Below are 6,486 nucleotides of genomic sequence, written 5' to 3'. Positions count from 1 at the left end.
CTATATCAATTTTTGTCACAATACTCCATATATTTGATCAGGTACGTAGTTACATGGAATGCATACATCTCGAAATCGCGAATACTTCTACATTCATGGTTTCCTTAAATCCGTTGATATAATTATCATTGCTACCATAAAAAATTACTAATTGCTGACCATAAATCTATATCACCCGAAACATCACTATAGAATTCATTGCACAAACATCAAGTGCCTGCTCTTATTTCTAAAACGTTTTTTTTCTCGATTTGATAGCAGCAAAATCATCAATAGTTTTATCGAAATTTATTTTTCGGGCTCGCTCATTTTCAATGCTGCCAACTGCCGCCCATGCCGACACCGCGACGTTGGCATCACCGTGAGAGGTTATCTGTCAGTGCTGCACGGGGAATCATCTATTCGTGAAATTAAAACATTTTTTTTAATGACATTTTTCTGATCATCAATTTTAAGAAGGGCCCCTTGCGGAATACCGCACCGGGGCCCCGAGCTCATCGCTACGGCCCTGTCCTGGGTGAAATTGTTTTATTAGGTATGACCCTCGACTCGTTGATTGTAGGTTTCGTATATTGTTAAGGAATTACCTACTTTTTTTTGTGAGATACCAACATCCTATGTTCATTAAAAAATTGCGAGATCTTACACGGTTCATGCCTGAATGAACTCAATTTTCGTTAAATTTTTGCGCCAAAGAAAACAACTTTTTTTTTGTAAATTTCACTGTAATTATTATTAATTATAAACTATCCTCTGATAGGCGTTTCAATTGCCGTATTGCTAGAATTCAGTTTGGACCCTACGGGTTCATACTGCATACTTATACTAACATATGTCACTATTTGTATATTTATATCTTTAGTCATCGTATAAAGTAATTTAGTGAAACGATACAAAAAATATTTTAATTGTTTTTTAATGGAGACGTGTTTCTGTCCTTCCTTGCGAAGTGTTCCAGTAGTTGTGTAAGAAATGTAGGTGCTGATTGTTTCAGCAAGCAATTGTTCATTCGTTTGCGGACCTGAACATTTTATCTTCGTTACCATCGAGAAGCAGAGTTGATCCTGCCGATAAGGAGCGATGAGGAAGGTCGAGCCAGTGAGCTGACACCTATAATGCCATTTAAACATTAATCGAACAAGACAACCGTTCAGCCTTTTAGCTGCTAAAAAATTGTATACGAATTATGTTAACTAGGCACAAGATTGTGGGCTTTGTAATGTCCGAAAATAAAAAAAGAAGGATGACAAAACACTTGGTTTCTGATCATCTCTTTTGCTTTCGTTTTATTTGTCACACGTATACGTTAGGAAAAGTTAAATACATTCTATTTATGTATAATTAAAACATCTTAACTGTATTTTTATCTATCTTATTTTGGAATTTAGTACAACTTTGTTACAGCGTCAATCAAGCGACCGGCGATAATTTTGATTTTTCAGAACTATCTCATAAATGCTAACAAAAACAATTAGAGGTAAGCAATGTTTCACCTTGTTGACCGTGCCAACGGACCAAAGTAACGACAAAGTGATGCGACCGTTTCAATGATTTGCATGAATAAATATATGACACGTTATATATGAGTTTGTTATCGCTACATTACCGAGATTTTTGGCGTTGGTTTGACAAATAGTTAACCTGCGGAGCTATTAAAAACTGACGTTAAATAGAGTAGTCGTTATAACCGATGTTATTACAAACAAGTTCTACTTTTGTACGTATGCTTCGTTTTTTATGAGATGTCTTTATAATAGATATATATCTACCTATATATATATTTAAACTAGAGATGTAATGGATAACCGCGTACCCGGTAAAATCACTGCGGTTAATGGTTCATGTTTTCTTTCTGATGAGCTTTCCATTAAATACCACCCGTCTCAAACCACATTAAGTTCCGTACAGAAGAACCGTTTTTAATTTTTGATTGACTCCATAAATCCTTTTCTTTGAAATAAACTCTCTGCAATCTATCAATAATTCTCTTTCCTTTACGTAAATCCGAGGAAGGTCTTGGAATTTCGTCGCACATCCTATAAATCCTAGTAAGTCCTCAATAATTCTCTTATATCTTCTAGAATTCTAAGAAATTGTTATTATTACTGAGTTATTTGGTGTAGGAATTGAGATTGGATGTATTTTTAGAAGATAGCAAGTAGTAAATACTTCATCTAAGTACTTAACACTGTGCCCAATTTACATGTTGCATTATAAAAAATCCGTTTAAAATTTTTCCGAAAAAAAATTTTGTTATTTATGGTAACTATACACAAAATGATTATAAAATCACTCCCAGTTGTCCGAAGGTAATGCACGAGAGTAAAAATTTATGCGGAGATAGTAATTCCCCTCCAAGTAGAAATAAATCCTTTGAAATTCCAGAATGATTCCAATAAATTCGCACAATTTCCAGTAAATTCTAGCTTTTCTAAATAAATACCTTTAATTTCTGAATTTTTGCATCCTAAATTCCCATCGCTTTGCTTATTTCCAATATATGCTTGATATTAATTGAATTTCTTTTAAACTTAATATAAATACGGTTGGTATTAGAGGGCGAGCTGGTGTGTTCCCTTTTCCGAAAAGCTCTGCGTCCAAGCGGAAGAAGAGTTCGAAATACTTCTGATATTGAAATGACGTGTGAGATCTTCGATTAATTGACATCTGAATATAACGAGCTCTAAAAACGTCACTAAAGATGAGGGTCGATCGGACTAAAAATGCGCTTTGCTTCTAAATTAGCTGTCACACGGACGAAAAATTCGAACCAACTTGTTAATTTAACTTCGGCATTTCAGTTTTCCGATGCAACTTGTTACCCTCCTGGCATTTCCTGAATGTCGACCACCAAAAAGTTCCTACCGATCGAATCAGCGAAGCTTAGATAAATCGGTTTCTAGAAAAGATACATGGAAAAAACAAAATTTTTATGACAACGCAAAAAATTACAATTTTCGATTGTAAATGACTGAATTTGTCGTAGGTAACTTGTAATAATAATCTCAATTTTGATATGTTTCTTTAAAGTTATTTCAAATTTCTTAATTTTTACAATTAAATTTGTATTTAATTAATTAAATTTATTTTTACAAATTCGAGTCCAAATTGTAATTTTTATTATTTTCGCTTACGAAGCAACGGGCTAGTGGAATAAATTGTAAATGTCGCTTTAATATTTAGATGAATTTTTGTTTTTCATTTTCTCCATGTATTTGGAACTGTTTATTAAATCATTTAATCGATTCATTAAAATCTGAACAAAGTATTAATAAAGAGGATCTTTAATCAATTGTACGCAAGCTTTTTTCAAGGTACCTAGTACATTGCTAGTGCTATAGTTACCAATTTTTTGTACACAGATGATCTAGTTTCGAAGGACTTATTTCGCAAAAAATGGGTGGTCCACAAACATAGATTCATTTAAAAGCAACATACGTTTGCAACTATGAAAGTATATCCGAAATACAATAAGCTAATAGGTACATATAGAGACATTTAAAGACATATGATTAATTTAAAAAATTGAAAGTGGTCATTAATTATCTTAATATTCCACCTAACGATAATTGCAATTAGGAACATTATCATTAGCATGCATCAAATTCCTTTTTTTTTCTTAAAATTTACGAATGTTTTCAAGTATATACTATATTTGTATATATACGTACATGCATTTTATGAAGATAATTTTTGAAATATAAATTATTATTTCACGAGCAAACAGTAGAATACATATTATATGTTGTTGTAAGCTTTTTGTGGCATTTTTTTGTGCGTTCAGACTTGTTTTATTCTGCAACCTTATCAAGGGCACCTTTCTCTCTATCCTCAGCTGAACATATTATTGTAAATAAGTTGTTTGTTTGATAGTGTAGTTGACGGATTCGAGTTGCTTACCAAAGACAGACTGGATTCAACGTTGTCAAGTTGTATAAAAAGTAATTATAAATTATGCTCATATTTTTAGTTACATCTTTTTAACAAACTAAAAGAAATTAACTCGTCACCTGTCCATCTTAGTACCTGCTAGGCAAATAAAGTAGACTATAGCAAGAATCTCCTCATTTGACTATTTATTAATTATTAAATGCTTTGCCAGATTTCAATAAAATATGTTAATCGCTGCCGGGCAACACTGTGTCGCATGTCAGAGGTTGGAGGTTGCGAACTATTTTTAGCCGGCAGTAATGATGTAATGAACGAAGAAGAAGCGGTGTTTGTCGTTTGCGTGGTACCAAATGTTCTATAATAAAGACAAATACTTTTACGCGATTGTTAATAAGTGCGTGTAATAAGTACTTTGTAATTCTTCTGTTAATGTGTGTTTTGGAATAATTTAAACCGACTGAATAATATAAAGGAATAAAGGTAATTTTATTTATTTNTTACGAAGCAACGGGCTAGTGGAATAAATTGTAAATATCGCTTTAATATTTAGATAAATTTTCCTTTTCCATTTTCTCCGTGTTGGTTTTGTACATTATAAAACGTGTCATACAACATTAAATTATTGTTGATGGAAGAAATTTATGATAATTATAAGCAATTTATATGTAAGTAAAGTAATTGTAAATGCGTTTAGGTTGGTACGCGTTTACATGTACTAACTGCAAACAACGATAAAGGTATATTCATACAGATGTAGGTATAAGCCTACATAAAAATTAAGATATTTCTTAATTAATTTTTGAACAGCAGTTTTTCCTCGTTCTAATAAATGTTTCTATGTAACATTTTTAATTTATCTGTTACTGTTATTTGCTATTATTCCGTTCGACTGCGTTTGTCGTTAAGAACACGGAATGTAACATTTAGGGCAGCGAAATATTTGACAGGATTGTTTGGGTTTAAAATATGTCAAATGTGGCGCCGAACACAGGTAGGACAATTATCGAGACACAAAGAAGGAAGCGACTGTTGAAAGACTTGGATTTTTGCAGAATTTCAATTCTTCTGTTGGCATTGAAATAGGTGACATTTAATTTAGTGAATTCTAATTTGTACAGAATTCCAATATGTTTATATTAACATTCCTAAATTGTTATTCATTTATCTGACAGTGAGGAAGATAGTACAAAAAAACAATTAAACTTATTTCAGATGTGTCCATGGACGGTGCTTATTTTTATGTATTATTTTATTTCACCATCTTTCCTTAACGGTAAAAATGATCTGAAAGTCATTTGTTTTTTTAAGTATCTACTATCTTTACTATTATATAGAGATCTACATCACTGAAAATTAAATCTAAACCATCTTTTTGATCAGGTGTCTAATAATTTACTGCATTCACAAAAGAAAGAGCGTTTATGGTTTAGTTTAAATCCAACACGAAGTCGCGAACGTGTTGAATCACAAAATAAATAGTGTTTGTTCGGTTGATTTTTTGTCGAAGTGGATAAAGAACATTTCACCAGCGCAGCGGCAATTGAAAACGTTTCGTTCTTAGCCGGCGTCGTTATTACGTGAATTTATGCTTGAGAGAGATCTAGAGCCGTCCAATCGATGAGCCGTACCCACATCAAAAACTTCTGTATTTACATGAGCATTTCTATCACGAAACGATGTAATATAGTTACTTTGTGTGCTCATATAAACTGACGTCCGTCCTATCAGGATAAACGTTTAGAACGGCAGTCAGTTTTGTTTATTATAAACACGTACAAATTGGACGATAACCGCTTGAGAATCGGACTGTCAAAGGAACAACTTGTCTCCCGCTAGTCAATATGAAATAAATTATTTGTCAGTGGCCGGATTAAACCTCATTTAAATTTAAGATCTATTATAAAATTTGTAATTTTTAATGAATCGGGTTGATGCATGCCACAATTCGGTAGCCCTTGTCTTGAATTAAGATAATTCGTGGCCAATCAGATACACGGACGGCTTGACTAAGATGGAGGCTTCACACTAACTCTCCCGTTCTTTCTTTAATGTAAGAAATACAACTGAAAAAAATACAAAGTGTAATTATTATACAACACGCTATTGAAGTGAAACTTCTTCAAACACACAAACATACCGGGATAGGGGTTAAGGAATTGGTTTAATGGTATTATTTGTACACAATGCTTCGCAAGGTTGCAATGCTGATAGTAAATATACTATAGAGTATAGAGTGTCTATATACAACAATCACAGATTTTTTGTCATTAGATAATACAAATCGGCCGGTACCGCTGTCTGTAATATCTTCCAAAATATTCATTTAAATTATATGCTTTAAAGGACCATATTGATCTGTATTAAAAGCACAATGTATTTAAAAGTACTTAAATGGATAAGGATTAATGGTGTATTGCTTAAAATCGCTTCGTAAATAAGCCATTATTTCCCGTAAAAAGTAAAGGATAAAAAATGGTTATTGTGGGTTATCCCTAAGAGATAGACATATACCATCGTGGACTTTTTTGTAGACCTTTTTAAGGTGTACAATACTGTAGTATATTATTTAGATCTATCTGTGTTTATTTACGACTT

General features: G+C 32.6%; 1 protein-coding gene and 1 long non-coding RNA gene across 3 annotated transcripts in view; one reads left to right on the top strand and one right to left on the bottom strand.

Moving 5' to 3' along the window:
- Window positions 1-850: 850 nt before the first annotated feature.
- LOC108744540 lies at window positions 851-2,925 on the bottom strand. Its single transcript, XR_001938975.1, has 3 exons — window positions 2,444-2,925; window positions 1,814-2,085; window positions 851-1,110 (listed from the first exon to the last, which is right to left on the bottom strand). It is a non-coding gene; the product is annotated as an uncharacterized LOC108744540 (long non-coding RNA).
- Window positions 2,926-3,912: 987 nt separating this feature from the next.
- The window catches only part of LOC108744567 (GATA-binding factor C-like), a 131,817-nt gene continuing 129,243 nt past the window's right edge, over window positions 3,913-6,486 (top strand). Inside the window, exon 1 of one of the 2 annotated variants that reach the window (XM_018480413.2) lies at window positions 3,913-4,371. The gene's annotated coding sequence lies outside the window, so the exon portion shown is untranslated. The remainder of the gene's footprint in view (window positions 4,372-6,486) is intronic. The other variant, XM_018480415.2, reaches the window with a different exon arrangement.

The sequence above is a fragment of the Agrilus planipennis genome, unplaced genomic scaffold, assembly GCF_000699045.2.
Source record: "Agrilus planipennis isolate EAB-ADULT unplaced genomic scaffold, Apla_2.0 scaffold28, whole genome shotgun sequence".
NCBI lineage: Eukaryota > Metazoa > Arthropoda > Insecta > Coleoptera > Buprestidae > Agrilus > Agrilus planipennis.
The sequence above is the reverse complement of the archived record's forward strand: the minus strand, read 5'-3'. Positions and strand labels throughout refer to the sequence as shown.